This window comes from Orcinus orca, chromosome 7 (genome assembly GCF_937001465.1).
Source record: "Orcinus orca chromosome 7, mOrcOrc1.1, whole genome shotgun sequence".
Classification (NCBI taxonomy): domain Eukaryota; kingdom Metazoa; phylum Chordata; class Mammalia; order Artiodactyla; family Delphinidae; genus Orcinus; species Orcinus orca.
In genome coordinates this window covers 49,020,707-49,041,558 of record NC_064565.1, presented here as the reverse complement: position 1 = coordinate 49,041,558, position 20,852 = coordinate 49,020,707, and the positions used below count along the sequence as shown (strand labels likewise).

The 20,852-nt window shown below is 36.4% G+C and overlaps 1 protein-coding gene across 19 annotated transcripts in view; it reads left to right on the top strand.

The window, feature by feature from the left end:
* The window catches only part of BAZ2B (bromodomain adjacent to zinc finger domain 2B), a 398,760-nt gene that overhangs the window by 807 nt on the left and 377,101 nt on the right, over positions 1-20,852 (top strand). For 17 of the 19 annotated variants that reach the window (XR_007478277.1, XM_033421795.2, XM_049712002.1 and 14 more), the window contains exon 2: positions 751-938. The gene's annotated coding sequence lies outside the window, so the exon portion shown is untranslated. The remainder of the gene's footprint in view (positions 1-750; positions 939-20,852) is intronic. The other 2 variants (XM_049712004.1, XM_049712003.1) reach the window with 1 other exon arrangement.

Here is a 20,852-nt window from a genome sequence, read left to right as displayed (position 1 = left end):
GTTTTGAATAATGTATCAAACATATAAGTTCTTCACCGGTGAAGATAAGTTATTGAAACTTGGAGGCATACTGATGACACTTGATTTGTAGACTGACCTGTTTTATTGGGTTGTTTAAGCAATTCATTGGATCCAAATAATTTCAATAAATGAAGTATGAAGTTTATGTGTATTTCTTTGTCATTTCACTTGGAGAGTGTGCACCATCAGTATCATCTCTATTTCGCTCTGTCTTGGGGACTAACAGACTGTCCATGCTTCACTATTGTAAATTGTAAAATACTAAAGATCATTATTATTTAAAGTTGGCACATAAATGCCAGTATAACTTTTAAAAATGTGAGTTGAAGATTAACCATCTGGTGTGGGATAAAGTGAACAGAGATTAAGTTTGAGAAAATTAATTTACCATGTATAGAAAACTGTTATTTTCCCCCCAGCCTGTTTGAGTGTACCTGTAGCATTGTGGTTATGGGTATACACACCCTGAAGCATCAGACTGCATGGGTTCAAATCCCAGCCCAGCCTCTTACTACCTTTGTTGTCTTGAGCAATTCTTTAACCTTGCCAAGCCCAGGTTTCCTGTAAAATGGAGTTAATAAGAATACCCATAACCCACAAGGTTGTTGAAAGGATTAAATGAGATAATGCATCAGTTCCTGGAACATAATAAGCATTCCATAATTGTTAGCTATTACATTCCTCGTCTAAACCACTACTAATATTATCTTCCTGGGGCTTATTACACAGGTCCCTTAAACATCTTCTTCTGAAGTACATTGTACGCTAGGAGGAATGACTGCACTATTTTCCTGAGCTATGGCAGTCAGACTTGATAGAGGTGACTTCTCTACAGAAACCCCAAACCTGGTAAGGATGGTTCAGATTTTGGCAGATTGTCGCTTCATCCCCACCCAACGCTGATAATATCAGCAGAGGTGAGTGTGGCACCAATTTCCTATGCTAAACAGAACTTCCAAATCAGTTTCTTGTTGATGCTAGTAAATAAAGACCACTAATAAGTATTTTTTTTAAGAATTATTAGTTGATATTGTTTTTAAATGTCCTTTCTCTGATTTGAGTTTCCAGATAATTATCATTATCAGCAAATAATTATTAAGATTTTCTACGTTAAAGACAGTTTGATAACAGATTGTAGATACAAATAGGTATGATAGTGACTATATTTTCTGAACTTAAAATCAGGACCAATGATTTGATGGCAACTTATTTGAAATTAGAACTGTTCTGACCAATTTAGACCCCGCAGTTGCCTTTTTTTGCACAGAGTTCCCCCACTTGACCTTCCTTTGCTGAACTTTTTATGCTTATGACCAACTCTGACATACTTTTTTGTATCTAAATATCTTTGTTCACCACTTGCCACACCAACCCATTAGTTTCCATTTCCGAACTTGACTTCTCTAAATTAAGGTCTTCTTTACTATTATTAATTTATCCCCTTTTACTTTATAAATTTGTCTGTCATTTGACCATGATCATAACAACCCTTTACTCTTATGCTTAAGTATTTCTTCAGCTACTTGATAGGTTAGAATTCTCTTTCAGATATTGAATTTCAAAGTTCCTGTTTTCCCCACATTTTACCATTTACAACCTTACCTTCCAAGAAGCTTCTCTATGGTAAGGGTAATTTTATAGATATTCTCCACTTTGCATAAATGATGTGATCGTGAAAAGATGTGATTATATTTGCTTTCTGAAAATCAAATTAATTTAAATGTAGGTTATTTCTTAAACTTTTGAGGAACAGAAGGTAATACCTGGGATGAAATAAGAGTGCTTATTGGGGGCCCCTAAGTTGAAAACAAAGGATGCCAATTCTTCTTAAATGGGAGTTTTATTAATCTCTGGAGAAGGGAACCTTGTGGCATAAACCAAACTGAGGCTCTACTATTTAAAGTTATAGATAACTTTAAGTGTATGGTACTTATTATTGAAAAATAGCTATAGATTGAAGACTCTGTCTTCAAAGGAATATGTTACTTTAAAGGTCCTTTGCTTTAAATCTTTGATGTAAAAAATTCTTTTTACCAAAAATAATAAACCCCTGATTTAGTGAATTTTAATTTTCCCCTTATCAAGTTCAATTGAAAGGTACCCCATTTAATAAGTGAGCATCCAAGACATGCTGTTGGTTCACTTCTGTTGGATTAGAAGCAATAACTTTCAATCCCTAAAGCCAATAGGTAAAACAATATAAAAACAAGTAAAAAGAATACCATCTTGAAGCCTTCTCTGAGAAACTCTTTCTTACGCTTAAGCTATGGTCTAGATCTCACTGGTTCTAGAAAAATCATTCCAGATCACATTGCTGCTCCAGAACATCTGGCCTGGTCAGGAACAATTCTCAGCTTATGGAGCACTTGGAATCCATGTGTGAAACACCTTTCACACTGCCTGAAACATGGAGTTTTTAATAAAAGCAACTATCTTTTATTATCGATAGTACTAAAGGTTGGAAAACTATGGTACAAGGCCAAATGTGATCCACTACCTGTTACTGTAAATAGTTTTATTGGAACACAGCCGGGTCCATTAATTTATGTAGTCTTTTTTTTAATTTATGTAGTCTTATCTGTGTATGTCAGGGTTCTCCACAGAAACAGAACCAATAGTATGTGATACCTAACTATCTATCTACCTGTCTACCTATCTATCTATCTATCTACAATTACTATACAAAATATCTTCACTACAATGCCTAAATTAGCATATGATTAAATAACTCAATACTCTGGCCTCCCCAATTTAACCACAAAATTAACCATCGAAGTCTATGACTGCTTTTGCCTACAGCGGCAGAGATGAGTAGCTGTGATAGAGATGATATGGCCCAGAAAGCCTAAAATATATTTACTATTTGTTTTTTTCATAGAAAGTTTGTTGACCTCTGGAATAAACCATAAAACCAGATTGAAGTGACCCCTGTTCCTTTAATGCTGTCAAGCCAAACACATACATAACAACTTCAGATTGATAATAATCAAGGACTATGCTCGGCCTCCATGGTCACTTTGGACTATATTTTGTGAGAATGCAAGCAGAAGAGCATCTAAATACTGATATGAATTCCTTGGATATGCCCTCTGGCAAGTTTGGTTGCAACGTCCTTTTTAATCTTAATTTTTTTTCATGTCTACATTTGTGTACAATTTTATAACAATGTAGGTATGTGATTACATCGTACATACTAGCTATTTTAGTACAGGATGGTTCTTTTGCTTTTTTTCCCCCTTTTTCTTTTCTTTTTTTTCTCTTTTCTTCCCTTATAATTTCCTTTTTAATTTGGCTCTCTTACCCATATTTACTGCTCCATAAACATTCTTGAAATATTAGTGAGTATCCTTCTGCATTTTTTTCTGCAGTTATACAATGTTGAAGGAATAGTTATTTAACACACACACACACAGAGAAATACTCATATAGAATTTTTTTTTACCATTTATTTTATAAAACAGCATCAAATTTCAATGTGCATATTCATCTTAATTTTTCAATCAAAAGTACCTTTTTCTCTAAATCCCTATTTATATTGATTGTTTATCCTTTTGTTTCTTTTTTTAAAATAAATTTCTTTCTTTATTTATTTTTGGCTGTGTTGGGTCTTCGTTGCTGTGCCCGGGCTTTCTCTAGTTGCAATGAGTGGGGGCTACTCTTCATTGCGGTGCACAGGCTTCTCACTGTTGTGGCTTCTCTTGTTGTGGAGCACAGGCTCTAGGCGTGAGGGCTTCAGTAGTTGTGGCACATGGGCTCAGTAGTTATGGCTCGCAGGCTCTAGAGCACAGGCTCAGTAGTTGTGGTGCATGGGCTTAGTTGCTCTGTAGCATGTGGGATCTTCCCAGACCAGGGCTCGAACCTGTTTCCCCTGCATTGGCAGGCAGATTCTTAACCACTGTGCCACCAGGGAAGTCCTATCCTTTCTTTTTTGATGTCATAGATATTGCTACTCTGTCCTTCCTTCACAGTGTTTTTTTCAACTCTATCATGTGTCTGTTGACTTGCCATTTATTATCTTTTGCTATAGATATGTTCATATGGTAAAATGTGTCTGTGATTTCTTTTATAATTTTGGGGTTTGTATCTTAGCTTAAAAAGTATTACCGGGCTTCCCTGGTGGCGCAGTGGTTGAGAGTCCGCCTGCCGATGCAGGGGACACGGGTTCGTGCCCCGGTCCGGGAGGATCCCACGTGCCGCAGAGCGGCTGGGCCCGTGAGCCATGGCTGCTGAGCCTGCGCGTCCGGAGCCTGTGCTCCACAATGGGAGAGGCCACAACAGTGAGAGGCCCGTGTACCGCAAAAAAAAAAAAAAAAAAAAAAAAGTATTACCTATCCCTATATTGTATCATGTAATATCCTAGATTTTTCTAGACTATGTTTAATTAAACTCAAATCAATGTTTGTATATGGAATAAGATAATAGGATCTAATTTTATTTTCTTCTCAATGGATAGCCAGTTTTGCCAGTAGCATTCCTTAAATAATCTATTCTTTGTGATTAGAAAGACTACTTTTGTTATACATTGACTTTTCAGATTTCTACTGGATTTATTTCTGGATTTTCTATTTTGAAAACAGAACTATTCAGAACTATAAACTATAAACTAAACAGAACTATTTAGAACTATAGTTTATAGTTCTAAATATTGTTTTGCTCCCTTTTGAATCTTTTTCATATATCAATACTGTTCTGCATTTCTGTCACCTACCTATTCAATTATAAGGAATGGTAACTATTTCCTTCAGACTCACCCAATATACTTAACCAGCTTTGCATTATACAGTGCATGTTATACTACCAAACTGCCTAAGAATTATCTTAATTTCTTTTCCCACTATTCTTGTTTCCTTTTCTCAGCAGTTTGCTAAAGCCATTGAATATACTTCAGTTATCTAAAAACATCTCATCAATACTTTTGTATATCATAATAATTTTAAAAAAACGATATACCTACGCACATACATACTATTCAGTTTCTTAAATCACCCTGTTCTCTATCCCAGAGTCCAACCTAAGTTTTCTACCATGGAGCCTTAGTCACTCTTGATAAGTTGGCTATTTGTACCATGGACAATATAGAAGAAATCCTACATTTTCTCTGTTATGTCATCATAAAAGGTATGAAAATGGTGATGTGCTTTAAATCTTTCATGTAGGTTTAATGTTTGTAATTCTTAGCTTTAGCACATCACACAAACATGGTGGTGTTTGTTGATTTTTGTTGTGGTTTGAATATTCTCTTCAAAGCTAAGAACTCTGTACTTTAATTAATTATATTTTAATTCAGTTTTTAGAAGATATTAATTCAGTACTTTTTTTGTTTTGTTTGCATACTGTTAATTTTGCCTAAATTTGTGGGAAGGCTTTTCTCAGGAAAGTGATTGTTTCATTGTTTTCAAGTCCATTTAGTAAGATATTTTTAAATCTTATGAACTTTATCTCAAATAGTTACTTGAATTGAAAGTTTTGGGCATGTGTTTGCATATTAGTGTCATGGGATTTGAATGAAAATATAAATTTAATGAATATTTGGTTTCCTTTATGTCTTTTAACATTCTTATAAATAAATTGATATTACCATTTTGTTAGACTTTACTTCCTTAGGTTGTTTGATAATCAAATGCTTTTCTGATACCTTAATTTTATTACTAGTCATAGTAATACAGATTGCTAGAATACTTCTAAAATACAATTATTTTTGTGAAGTTGTATATCAGGATTTTAATAGGCCTTATTAATAACTTTTTATCTGAAGAAATAAGATATTAATCAAAGTACAGCATTAAAAATTAATTGAGTAGATGAAAATATGTATCTAAAAAGTTTGGGGAAAGAATTTAATGTTAAATTTATTTATTTAGTCTTACCTGTGCTTGGAAGAAAGCCACATAGAAACTATTACCATTTCTTCTCTTTGTTGAAAGAAGAATGTATACAAAGAAGTAAATATTACTACAAAACTTCTAAATGAACCAAAGTAGGAGAAAAGCAACTCTTAGACATTGATAGAAGTATTGCCCTATTTAGATTTTTCTTGCTATCAGAACCACATTTGGAATTTAAGCTTTGTTCACAGCAAAATTGGCACAGACTATCTTTGCAATACTCCTAACTTACTATTACTTTTTTTTAATTTGGCTGTGTCAGGTCTTAGTTGTGGCACGCAGGATCTTCATTGCAGCACGCAGGATCTCTTGTTGCAGTGTGCAGGCTTCTCTCTAGTTGTGGCACGCAGGCTCTAGAGCGCATGGGCTCAGTAGTCACAGTGCATGAGCTCTCCAGATGTGGCAGGTGGGCTCCAGAGCACATGGGCTCAGTAGTTGCCACACGTGGGCTCTCTAGTTGTGGTGCATGGACGCTAGAGTGTGTGGGCTCAATATTTGCAGCACACAGGCTTAGTTACCCCGCAGCATGTGGGATCTTAGTTCCTCAACGAGGGATTGAACCTGCATCCACTGCACTGGAACGCAGATTCTTAACCACTGGACCACCAGGGAAGTCCCATTCCTAACTTATTTTATGCAAGAAAAGAATGTGTCATGGAAAAGAAATGAACAAAAATTATTAATATAAGGTAGATGAAAAAAATTCCTTTTAAGACAAATAGAATGTGAAGTTGATTTTTAGAATACAGATAGAATTATTAAAAATTTTTTAAGTAGTAGTAAGAAAACATTTCCCCTTTTTTCTGAATTAAAAAAAAAATTAGAACTTAGCATTCCATCACCTCCTGCAGATGAATGAGTTAATTACCTTTATTTATAAAAAAACAAATGACTCAGGTCTCCAGTCCTTGAGAATGGGACCATATATTTCCGTTAAAAATCAAGGAAGGGCTTCCCTGGTGGCGCAGTGGTTGAGAGTCCGCCTGCCGATGAGGGGGACATGGGTTCGTGCCCCGGTCTGGGAAGATCCCACATGCCGCGGAGCGGCTGGGCCCGTGACCCATGGCTGCTGAGCCTGCGCGTCCGGAACCTGTGCTCCGCAACGGGAAAGGCCACAACAGTGAGAGGCCCGCGTACCGCAAAAAAAAAATTTAAAAAAAAAAAAAAAAATCAAGGAATAGTTGTTCCAGTTTCCACTTTCACATAAGGAGCCTGGAAGTCCTCCGTCTACCTTAACAACAAGTAAAAAGCTGAACAGACTGAAAAATCAATAACTCTTTATGGATCCATAAGAGAGGGAAGAACAGAGGCAAACCTCTACCCCCAAGACTGGAGAAACAGACAGGCATTTGAATACAGGGAGTTGTGGTTTATGGGAGGAGAGACTCAAGAACTCAAATCACCACAGGAAACAGGGCCAGGTAGGAAAACCGGAACTGTAATTGATGAATTGCTGGAGGCTCAGTGTGGACAACTCTAAGAGTTTAAACTCCAGGGAGACCCAGTCACAGGGGGTGCCCCACAGTATTGTGAGGTTTACCTCCAGGAGCTCAACCAGATTTCCACAATAAATATCAAAGAAAAGTTCCATCAAGTTTCTGGCAGGGAGAGAGGAAAAGGAACCATTTTGAAATACACCACAGCATTCTACTCTTTTTTTTTTTTCTTACAAGTATCCATTCTTTCTTTTTTTTTTTAACATCTTTATTGGAGTATAATTGCTTTACAATGTTGTATTAGTTTCTGCTGTATAACAAAGTGAATCAGCCATATGCATACATATATCCCCATATCCCCTCCCTCTTGCATTCTCTTCTTAACAAACCCTGCCCTCAGGGGAAACTAGTTAATTACAGCCTAACCTGCTGAGGTATTATCAGAGCCTAAGTAACCTTGGGAAGAGAAATAACCAACTCTAGCCATTTTGTCCCACCTAAGGGGATAGAAAAAAACTAAGAAACTCTTGTGAAGTTCATGGTCCAGAGGCATAAGCTCACTAAAAGACTGAGACCTAACCATAGGACTGTAGAATGCTTCCCATCCCCCCATGCCTTACCACTACATTAATAAAGGCCTATTTATGGCAGTTCCTTTTACTCAGTATATTGTGTCTGGCTATCAAGAAAAAATTACAAGGCATACCAAAAGGTGAAAAACATAATTTGAAGAGACAGAGCAAGCATCAGAACCAGACATAGCAGAGATGCTGGAATTATCAGTACAGGAATTTAAAACAACTATGATTAATATGCTAAAGACTCTAATGGATAAAGTAGACAGCATGCAAAAACAGGTGGGCAGCGTAAGAAGAGACATGGAAATCCTAAGAAAGAACCAAAAAGAAGTGCTAGAAATAGAAAACACTGTAACAGAGATTAAGAATGTCTTTCATGAATTTATTAATAGTCTGGATATATGGCTGAGGAGAGAATATCTGAGGTAGAGGATATATCAGTAGAACCCTTGAGAACTAAAAATCAAAGAGAACAAAGACTTAAAAAGAAAAAAAAGAACAGAATATCCAAGTGTTACCTGAAAATGGGTTCACCTCTTGGTGGGTGTCAAGCCAAAAGAAACAAGCAAGGCAAAAATCGGGAGAGTGAAGATTTATTACTTGCAGCAAGTAAGGAGAACACCGGAGATCTTTCCCAAAGTAGTATCTCCCCAACAGCAAAATTGGGGAATTTTTAAGCTGAGGGTACATGCATACTCATGCAGGGACTTGAGCAGGAGAATTCAGCATAGATTTGAGGCAAAGGTTGACAGAGTCTAAGCTTTAGTTGATTGAAGTCACAAGTGTCAGAAAGAATCTGAAAAAGAATAGATATATTGTACATGTATAACTAAATTACTTTGCTGTACACTTGAAACTAACACACTGTAAATCAACTATACTCCAATGTAAAATAAAAATTTAAAAAAAAGAGAGAATGTAGAGTCCCCCAGATGTGAAAGATTTTTGAACATGTTATTTAACTCTATCTAGAAAAGATGAAAGCATCACTTTTATATAAATTTCATAGGAAGAAACAAAAAATCAGCAGTAAATAAAGACTTTTTGAGGCAATATTTTTCTAGTAAGAACATTGTCATATTATCTCAATATTTCTAAAATATTTTAATAAAATAAAAGTTTATTAATAAAAATAGTAAATGCTAATGGATAAGATATACATTATATTATTAAAAGAAAAGGTCAGCATCATCATCCCTTAGGTTCCAATTGATCTAGTGGTTGAGCACTTTAGGCTAACCTTTACCATTGAAACATAATTGGGACTCTTTACAGCAGTTATATATTCTTTTGTTACTATTTTGTTACTATTGTTACTTCTCTTGCCTGATAACAGTTGTTTGTTCCTGCGTTCTTTTGTTCCCTTAAGATCATTAATTACTGAGACCTGTTCAAGTTCAAGCACTGTGGCCAGGATTAGATCACAAAATGGCCTAGGCCAAAAATGTCTTCCCTTATGTCAAGAAAGCCATGCCTGGTTCTCTTTTTCCAGGGACCCTCCACCCTATCTGCTTACACAAAGACTGAGGGACAACTAGAAAAGGTTTAACATAAGTGTAATGTTACTATCAGAAGAAAGAAAGGAACAGAACTATTTGAAACAAAAATGACTGAGAATTTCCCCCAAATTAATGTTAGACACCTAACCACAGATCCAGGGAGCTCAGAGAACATCAAGCAGGGTAAATGTCCCCCAAAACTATACCTTAGCATATCACTTTCAAATAAAAAAAAATCAAAGATAAAGAAAAACATCCTGAAAGGAGACAGAGTTAAAAAACACCTTACCTATAAAGGAACAAAATAAGAATTACATCCAACACCTCCTCAGAAACCATGCAAACAAGAAGAGCGTGGACTGAAATATTTAAACTGTTGGGAGAAAAAAACCCTCCAACCTAGAATTCTATATCATGTGAAATTACCTTCAAAACTGAAGGGAAAATTGACAAACAAAAATTGAGAGAATTTGTTGCCAGTAGACCTACCTTGCCAAAAAAAAACACAAAACACTAAGTTCTTTACAGAGAAGGAAATTAACGTAGTTCAGAAACTCAGACCTACATAAAGAAAGGAAGAACAGGCTTCCCTGGTGGCGCAGTGGTTGAGAGTCCACCTGCCGATGCAGGGGACATGGGTTTGTGCCCCAGTCCGGGAAGATCCCACATGCCGTGGAGCGGCTGGGCCCGTGAGCCATGGCCACTGAGCCTGCGCGTCCGGAGCCTGTGCTCCGCAACGGGAGAGGCCACAACAGTGAAAGGCCCCCGTACCGCCAAAAAAAAAAAAAAGAACATGAAAAGAAGGAAAAAGTGAAGATAAAATAACTTTTATCTTCCTTATTCTTAATTGAACTAACAGTAGTTTATTCAAAATAATAATACCAAAACTATATGCAACTATGTATATATATATATACTTAAGTATTCTCATATATAAGTGAAATGAATAACAGCAATAATATAAGGAATAGGAGGAAGAAATTAGAATTATTTTGTTATTATGAGGTATACTACATGAGAAGTGGTGTAGTGTTATTTGAAAGTGGATTTGGACTATTGTAAATGTATATTGAAAACTCTAGGACAACCAATAAAAAAGCAAAAAATGGGGCGTCCCTGGTGGCGCAGTGGTTGAGAATCTGCCTGCCAATGCAGGGGACATGGGTTCGAGCCCTGGTCTGGGAAGATCCCACATGCCGCGGAGCAGCTGGGCCCGTGAGCCACAATTACTGAGCCTGCACGTTTGGAGCCTGTGCTCTGCAACAAGAGAGGCCACGATAGTGAGAGGCCCACACACCACAATGAAGAGTGGCCCCCGCTTGCCACAACTGGAGAAAGCCCTCACACAGAAACGAAGACCCAACACAGCCCTAAAATAAATAAATAAATAAAGCAAACTGTCAACAAGTAAAAATAAATAAACACTATTATATTTTTTTTAAAAAGCAAAAAATGAAGTGTAACTGATATACTAAGAAAGGAGAGAAAGTGGAATCATATAAATGCTCATTTAAAACCATAAGAGGAAAAAAAAGGAAGAAAAACCCATAAAGCTAAGTTCTGTAGGTATTTATAACAAAAAGAAAATAAAACCACAAGAGGCAGATAAGAGAATACTGTGAACAGTTATATGCCAACAAATTGGATAACCTAAAAGAAATGGACAAGTTTCTAGAAACATACAGCCTATCAAAACTGAATCAAGAAGAAATAGATAATTTGAACTGACCATACTAGAAGTAAAATGGAATCTGTAATTTAAAAACTTCTTCAAATGACAGTCCAGGACTGCATGGCTTCACTGGGGAATTCCACTAAATAAACAAAGAACTTGTACCTATTCCTCTCAAACTCTTCCAAAAGATTGAAGAGGAGGGAACACTCCCAAAGTCATTCTATGAAGCCACCATCACCCTGATACCAAAACCAGGCAAAGACACTACCCAAAAAGAAAATTACAAGCCAATATCTTTGGTGAATGTAGACGCAAAAATCCTCAACATAATTTTAGCAAACTGAATCCAACAATAAATAAAAAGGATCATGCACCATGATCAAGCTGGTTTCATTCCAGGGTCACAAAGATGGTTTAGCATATGCAAATCAATCAATTTGATATACCACATTAACAAAAGAAAAGACAAACACCACATGATCTTCTCAATAGATGCAGAAAATCATTTAATAAAATTCAACAGTAACATCAACAAAAATCAACATTTATTCATGATAAAAACTCTTGCCAAATTGGGTATAGAGGGAACATATCTCAACATAATAAAAGCCACTTATGACAAACCCACAGCCAACATAATACTAAACAAAAAGCTGAAAGTCTTCCCATGAAATTCTGGAACAAGACAAGAATGCCCATTCTCACCACATCTATTCAACATAGTATTGGAAGTCCTAGCCACAGCAATAAGAAAGAAAAAGGAATAAAAAGCATCCAAATCAGAAGGGAAGAGTAAAATTGTCACTATGTGCAGATGACATGCTGTATAGAAAACCCTGAAGACTCCACATGAAAACTATTAGAACTGATAAATGAATTAAGCAAGGTAGCAGGATACAAGATTAATATACAGAAATCTGTTGCATTTCTTTACACTAACAATGTAATATCAGAAAGGGAAAGTTAAATAAAATTGTTTTAAATTGCATTAAAAAATACCTAGGAGGGCTTCCCTGGTGGCGCAGTGGTTGAGAGTCCGCCTGCTGATGCAGGGGACACAGGTTTGTGCCCCGATCCGGGAGGATCCCACATGCCGTGGGGCAGCTGGGCCCATGAGCCATGGTCACTGGGCCTGCGCGTCCGGAGCCTGTGCTCCGCAGCGGGAGAGGCCACGGCAGTGAGAGGCCCACGTACCGAAAAAAAAAAAAAAACTAGGAATAAACCTAACCAAGGAGGTGAAAGACTTATATGCTTAGAGCTATAAAACATAGGTAAAGGAAATTGAAGAGGGTTCAAGGAAATGGAAAGATAGCCCATGCTCTTGGATTGGAAGAATTAATAGAATTAAAATGGCTATACTACCCAAAGCTATCTATAGGTTTAATGCGATCCCTATCAAATTACCCATAACGTTTTTCACAGAACTAGAACAAATAGTCCTAAAATTTATATGGAACCACAAAAGACAGAATTGCCAAAGCAATCCTGAGGAAAAAGAACAAAGTTGGAGGCATAACCCTTCCAGACTTTAGACAATACTACAAAGCTACAGTAATCAAAACACTGTGGTGTTGGGACAAAAACAGGCATATAGATCAATGGAACAGAAAAGAGAGCCCAGAAATAAACCCACACATTTACAGTCAATTACTCTTGAACAAAGGAGGCAAGAATATACAGTGGAGAAAAGACAGTCTCTTCAGCAAGTAGTGTTGGGAAAGCAGGACAGCTGCATGTAAATCAGTGAAGTTAGAACACTCCCTCACAACATGCACAAAAATAAACTCAAAAGGCTTAAAGACTTAAATATAAGACATGTCACCATAAAACTCCTAGAAGAGAACATAGGCAAAACAGTCTCTGACATAAATCGTAGCAATGTTTTCTTAGGTCTGTCTCCCAAAGCAATAGAAATAAGAACAAAAATAGACGAAGAAGACCTAATCAAACTTAGAAGCTTTTGCACAGCAAAGGAAACCATAAACAAAACAAAAAGACAGCCAGTAGACTGGGAGAAAATGTTTGCAAACAATGCGACCAACAAGGGCTTAATTTCCAAAATATACAAACAGCTCATACAACTCATTGACAGAGAAAAAACACAATAAAAATATGGGCAGAAGACCTAAATAGACATTTCTCCAAAGAAGACATACAGATGGCCAAGAAGCACATGAAAAGCTGCTCAACATCACAAATTATTAGAGAAATGCAAATCAAAACTACAATGAGGTATCACCTCACACCACTTAGAATGGGCATCATCAGAAAATCTACAAACACTAAATGCTGGAGAGGGTGTGGAGAAAAGGGAACCCTCTTGCACTGTTGGTGGGAATGTAAATTGATACAGCCACTATGGAAAACAATCTGGAGGCTCCTTATAAAACTAAAAATAGAGTTGCCATATGATCCAGCAGTCCCATTCCTGGGCATATATTCAGAAAGGGTGAAAACTCGAATTGGAGAAGATTCATACATCCCAATGTTCATAGCAGCACTATTTACAATAGCCAAGACATGGAAGCAACCCAAGTGTCCATCAACAGATGAATGGATAAAGAAGATGAGATTATGTGTGTGTGTGTGTGTGCGCGCGTGTATATATATATATATATATATATATATATATATATATATGGGGTGGGGAGAGAGTGAAATATTACTCAGCCATAAAAAAGAGTGAAATAATGCCATTGCAACTACATGGATGGACACAGAGATTGTGAAACTAAATGAAGTAAGTCAGACAGAGAAAGACAAATATTATATGCTATCACTTACATGTGGAATCTAAAAAGTAGTACAAATTAATTTATTTACAAAACAGAAACAGACTCACAGGCATAGGAAACATATTTATGGTTACCAAAGGGGAAGGCGGGGAGGAATAAATTGGGAGTATGGAATTAACAGATGCACACTACCATATATAAAATAGACAAACAACAAGATTTAACTGTATAGCACAGGGAACTATATTCAATATCTTGTAATAAATTATAATGAAAAAGAATTTTTAGAAAAGAGTGTATGTGTGTGTGTGTGCATGTGTATCTCTGAATCATCACTTTGCTGTACATCTGAAACTAACACAATATTGTAAATCAACTATACTTCAATTAAAAAAAAACACAAGAGGCAGAAAAAGTGGAAGACAAAAATAGGAACAAAGAACAAGGGCAAAAAATATAAAACAGTAACAAATACAGTAGATATAAATCCAAATATATCAGTGACTATGTTTAATGTCAATGGTCTAAATGCATCAATTAAAAGACAGATCATCACAGTGGATCAAAAAACAAGACCCAAGTATAAGTTGTCTACAAGAAACCACTTTAAAGATAATGAAACATATAGATTAAAAGTAAATGGATACACCTATCAGGGAGGACAGAGAAGGCTGGGCTGCTCCTCCCCAAGGTATTGTGACCCTGTGCCTGTAGCCCGAAAGGGACACACAGCCCTGTGATGGCCTGTGGCCACAGGGGCCCTGCTCTGCCCCCACTTTGTCCGTGGTGACATGACTGTGCTTTCTTTGTGTGCTAACTTATCCCATTACTACCTCGATAGTCCCACTGATTCCCTTTCCTGTCAATTTCTTCAACTTTAAAATACTGTATTGAGAGCAGTTTCCTAAGTTACCCCAAATCCTGTTCAGAACAGGGATGCTTCCTGAAGTAAGGATGGAGGGGAAACAGGCGCGGTTGGGGAAGGCTTCTGCTTCAGAAGTGAGTGGATGTGAAACAGCCCTGCTCCACAGTGACTGGTTTTGTCCTGCTACAGTTTAAAATTGAGGCGTACTTGACATAACAAATGCACAGACTTTAAGTGTGTGGTTTGAGGGGTCATGACCAATGTCCACACACGTGTAACCATCCCAACCAAGGCAGAGGTTGAAGATAACAGATTTCTATCTTCAGTGATTTTTTTTTTTTATTGGCCACACTGTGCGGCTTGCAGGATCTTAGTTCCCCGACCAGGGATTGAACCCAGGCCCCGGGCAGTGAAAGCGAGGAGTCCTAACTTCTGGACCGCCAGGGAATTCCCATATCTTCAGTGATTTTTAAAAAGAATTTCTGCTGATAAAATGCATGCTCATGGTAGAACACTCGGATTGTGCAGAGAAATCCAGGGCAGGATGTGGCAGGGCCCCCACCATGCAGCTCCCAGATAAAGAGGCTGCCCGCCTGCCTGGTGGCATCACACCACCCAGACAACCACTGCTAGCATTTCGGTGTATTTTCTTCTGTTTTTTTCTATGCACATATATACATATGTTAAAGTTTTTTTCTATGCATACTTTTTTACATATGACATCAGATCAAATTTAGTATTTAAAAACTTACTGTAGAATAAGCATTTCCATATATTGTAAAACATTGTGTAAATATGATTTTTGAGAAGGCTTTGGTGTTTACTTTGTGATATTTGATTCAGCTAGTGTTGATACAATAAAGAGTTGATGTTAGAAAAAAAAAAGTAAATGGTTAGAGAAAAATAGTGTTACCATGCTAACACTAATCAAAAGAAAGAAAGCAGCAGTTAGCTATTTTAATTTCAGACAAACTAGATTTCAAAGTAAGGAAAGTTATCAGTGATAAAGAAGAGGCTTACGTAAGTGATAAAGGGTTCAATTCTCCAAGAAGATATAACAATTTTTAATGTGTATACATCTACTAACACAACATCAAACATGAGACAAATGCTGATAGAACTGCAGGGAAGAGTAGATGAATTCACTATTATAGTTGGAGACTTCCACATCCCTCTCTCAGAAATGAACAATCCAGCTGGCTGAAAATCAGTAAGGACTATTTGAACTCAACAACACCTTCAGTCGACTGGATATAATTGATATCGATAGACTGCTTCATCCAAAACAGCAGAACTCACATTTATCTCAAGCTTAAATGGAACATTTACCAAGATAAACCACTTTCTGGGATATAAAACACACCTTAACAGATTTAAAAGACTAGAAATCATACAGTGCTGTGGTCTCAGACCATAATGGAATAAACTAGGAATCAATCACAGAAAGACAGCTAAAAAAGATCCCAAAATATATGGAGATTAAACAACACACTTCTAAATAATATATGGATCAAAGAAGAAATCTCAAAATAAATTTAGAAATATTTTAAACTTAATGAAAACAACTTATTAAAATTTGTGGGATGCAGTGAAAACAGTGCTTAGAGGGAAGTTTATCACATTGAAAGCAAATATTAGAAAAGAAGAAAAATCTAAAATGAATATTTCCACCTTAGGAAACTAGAAAAAGAACAAATTAAATTCAAAGTAAGCAGAAAAAAAGAAATAATAAGAACTAGGACAGAAATCAATGAAATTGATGTCTCTAGCCAGGCCAATTAGGAAAAAAAGAGAGGACCCAATTTACTAATATCACATGTGAAAGAGAGGACATCACTACAGATTCCATGGGAATTGAAAGGATAGTAAAGGAATACTATAAACAACTCTGTGCCCACAAATTGGATGACCTAGATGGAATGAACCAATTCCTTTAAAGACACAATCTGTCAAAACTCACACACAAAGAAATAGATAACTGAATAGGCCTATATCTATTAAAGAAATTGAGTCAATAATCCATAACAATTCCAAAACAGAAAGCATCAGGCCCACATGGGTTCACTGGTTAATTCTACCAAACATTTAAGAAGAAATTAAACCAATTATCTACAGTCTCTTTCAGAGACTAGAAACAGAAGGAATACTTCTTTTTTTTTTTTACTTTATTCTAATTTGAGTCAGCTTACACTTACACATATAATCAAATATTAAATTAACTTAATTATCAAAAAAAGATAATTAGAAGAAACTTAAGAGACCACAGAGAAACAGGCACTCTCATATTGCAGATGGGCGTATGAAGTGTTACAATCCCTACAAAGGGGAATTTGGAATTCTAGATGAATTTACCACTTAGACCTCAAAAAATCCACTTCTAGGAATATATCTTGAAAATACACCTGCATCCATGAGAAATAGCATATGCATAAGTGTATTAATTATCTATTGCTACATCACAAATATACTTACCAATCGTCTCAGTTTGTCAAGGACTGTGGATTTTACTGAAACTCATAACTTTCAGTGCTCAAACTAGAACAGTCCCAGGCAAACACAGACTGTTGGTCATCCTAAAAACAAATCGTCCTAAAATTTATATTTTTTCTTTTTTTTAATTTACTTTTTTATACAGCAGGTTCTTATTAGTCATCAATTTTATACACATCAGTGTATACATGTCAATCCCAATCGCCCAATTCATCACACCACCACCTCCACCCCCCTACCGCTTCCGCCCTTGGTATCCATAAGTTTGTTCTCTACATCTCTGTCTCAATTTCTGTCCTGCAAACCTGTTCATCTGTACCATTTATCTAGGTTCCACATATATGCGTTAATATACGATATTTGTTTTTCTCTTTCTGACTTCACTGTGTATGACAGTCTCTATATCCATCCACGTCTCAACAAATGACCCAATTTCGTTCCTTTTTATGGCTGAATAATATTCCATTGTATATATATACCACATCTTTATCCATTCGTCTGTTGATGGGCATTTAGGTTGCTTCCATGACCTGGCTATTGTAAATAGTGCTGCAATGAACATTGGGGTGCATGTGTCTTTTTGAATTATGGTTTTCTCTGTGTATATGCCCAGTAGTGGGATTCCTGGGTCCCCAGGAATAGGGTTCCTTTTTAAAGAACCTCGATACTCTTCTCCATATTGGCTGTATCAATTTACATTCCCACCAACAGTGCAAGAGGGTTCCCTTTTCTCCACACCCTCTCCAGCATTTGGTGTTTGTAGATTTTCTGATGATGCCCATTCTAACTGGTGTGAGGTGATACCTCATTGTAGTTTTGATTTGCATTTCTCTAATAATTAGTGATGTTGAGCAGCTTTTCATGTGCTTCTTGGTTACCTGTATGTCTTCTTTGGAGAAATGTCTACTTAGGTCTTCTGCCCATTTTTGGATTGTGTTGTTTGTTTTTCTAATATTTAGCTGCATGAGCTGTTTATATATTTTGGAGGTTAATTCTTTGTCTGTTGATTCATTTGCAAATATTTTCTCCCATTCTGAGGGTTGTCTTTTTCTCTTGTTTATGGTTTCCTTTGCTGTGCAAAAGCTTTGAAGTTTCATTAGGTCCCATTTGTTTATTTTTGTTTTCATTTCCATTACTCTAGGAGGTGGATCAAAAAGATCTTGCTGTGATTTATGTCAAAGAGTGTTCTTCCTATGTTTTCCTCTAAGAGTTTTATAGTGTCCGTTCTTACATTTAGGTCTCAAATCCATTTTGAGTTTATTTTTGTGTATGGTGTTAGGGAGTGTTCTAATTTCATTCTTTTACATGTAGCTGTCCAGTTTTACCAGCACCACTTATTGAAGAGACTGTCTTTTCTCCATTGTATATCCTTGCCTCCTTTGTCATAGATTAGTTGACCATAGGTGCGTGGGTTTATCTCTGGGCTTTCTATCTTCTTCCATTGATCTATGTTTCTGTTTTTGTGCCAGTACCATATTTTCTTGATTACTGTAGCTTTGTAGTATAGTCTGAAGTCAGGAAGTCTGATTCCCCCAGCTCCATTTTTTTCCCTCAAGACTGCTTTGGCTATTCGGGGTCGTTTGTGTCTCCATACAGACAGATTTTTTGTTCTAGTTCTGTAAAAAAATGCCATTGTCATTTGATAGGGATTGCATTGAATCTGTAGATTGCTTTGGGTATTATAGTCATTTTCACAATGTTGATTCTTCCAATACAAGAACATGGTATATCTCTCCACCTGTTGGTATCATCTTTAATTTCTTTCATCAGTCTCTTATAGTTTTCTGCAAACAGGTCATTTGTCTTCCTAGGTATTTTATTCTTTTTGTTGCAATGGTAAATGGGAGTGCTGCCTTAATTTCTCTTTCAGATATTTCATCATTAGTGTATAGGAATGCAAGAGATTTCTGTGCATTAATTTTGTATCCTGCTACTTTACCAAATTCATTGATTAGCTCTAGTAGTTTTCTGGTGGCATCTTTAGGATTCTCTATGTATAGTATCATGTCATCTGCAAACAGTGACACCTTTACTTCTTCTTTTCCAATTTATATTCCTTTTATTTCTTTTTCTTCTCTGATTGCTGTGGCTAGGACTTCCAAAACTGTGTTGAATAATAGTGGTGAGAGTGGACATCCTTTTCTTCTTCCTGATCTTAGAGGAAATGCTTTCAGTTTTTCACCATTGAGAATGATGTTTGCTGTGTGTTTGTCATATATGGCCTTTATTATGTTGAGGTAGGTTCCCTCTGTGCCCACTTTCTGGAGAGTTTTTATCATAAATGGGTGTTGAATGTTGTCAAAAGCTTTTTCTGCATCTACTGAGATGATCATATGGTTTTTATTCTTCAATTTGTTAATACAGTGTATCACAATGATTGATTTGCATATATTGAAGAATCCTTGCATCCCTGGGATAAATCCCACCTGATCATGGTGTGTGATCCTTTTAATGTGTTGTTGGATTCTGTTTGCTAGTATTTTGTTGAGGATTTTTGCATCTATATCCATCAGTGATATTGGTCTGTAATTTTCTTTTTTTGTAGTGTCTTTCTCTGGTTTTGGTATGAGGGTGATTTTGGCCTCATAGAATGAGTTTGGGAGTGTTCCTTCCTCTGCAATTTTTTGGAAGAGTTTGAGAAGGATGGGTGTTAGCTCTCTCTAAATGTTTGATAGAATTCACCTGTGAAGCCATCTGGTCCTGGACTTTTGTTTGTTGGAAGATTTTTAGTCACAGTTTCAATTTCATTACTTGTGATTGGTCTGTTCATATTTTCTATTTCTTCCTGGTTCAGTCTTGGAAGGTTATACCTTTCTAAGAATTTGTCCATTTCTTCCAGGTTGTCCATTTTATTGGCATAGAGTTGCTTGTAATAGTCTCTTAGGATGCTTTGTATTTCTGCGGTGTCTGTTGTAACTTCTTTTTCATTCCTAATTTTATTGATTTGAGTCCTCTCCCTCTTTTTCTTGATGAGTCTGGCTAATGGTTTATCAATTTTGTTTATCTTCTCAAAGAACCAGCTTTTAGTTTTATTGATCTTTGCTATTGTTTTCTTTGTTTCTATTTCATTTATTTCTGCTCTGATCTTTATGATTTCTTTCCTTCTACTAACTTTGGGTTTTGTTTGTTCTTCTTTCTCTAGTTCCTTTAGGTGTAAGGTTAGATTGTTTATTTGAGATTTTTCTTGTTTCTTGAGGTAGGCTTGTATAGCTATAAACTTCCCTCTTAGAACTGCTTTTACTGCATCCCATAGGTTTCGGATTGTCGTGTTTTTATTGTCATTCGTCTCTAGGTATTTTTTGATTTCCTCTTTGATTTCTTCAGTGATCTCTTGGTTATTTAGTAACGTATTGTTTAGCCTCCATGTGTTTGTGTTTTTTATGTTTTTTTTCCTGTAGTTGATTTCTAATCTCATAGCGTTGTGGTCAGAAAAGATGCTTGATATGATTTCAATTTTCTTAAATTTACTGAGGCTTGATTTGTGACCCAAGATGTGATCTGTCCTGGAGAATGTTCTGTGTGCAGTTGAGAAGAAAGTGTAATCTGCTGGTTTTGGATGGAATGTCCTATAAATATCACATAAATCTATCTGGTCTATTGTGTCATTTAAAGCTTCTGTTTCCTTATTTATTTTCTGTTTGGATGATCTTAACTTACTCTGTGTGGCC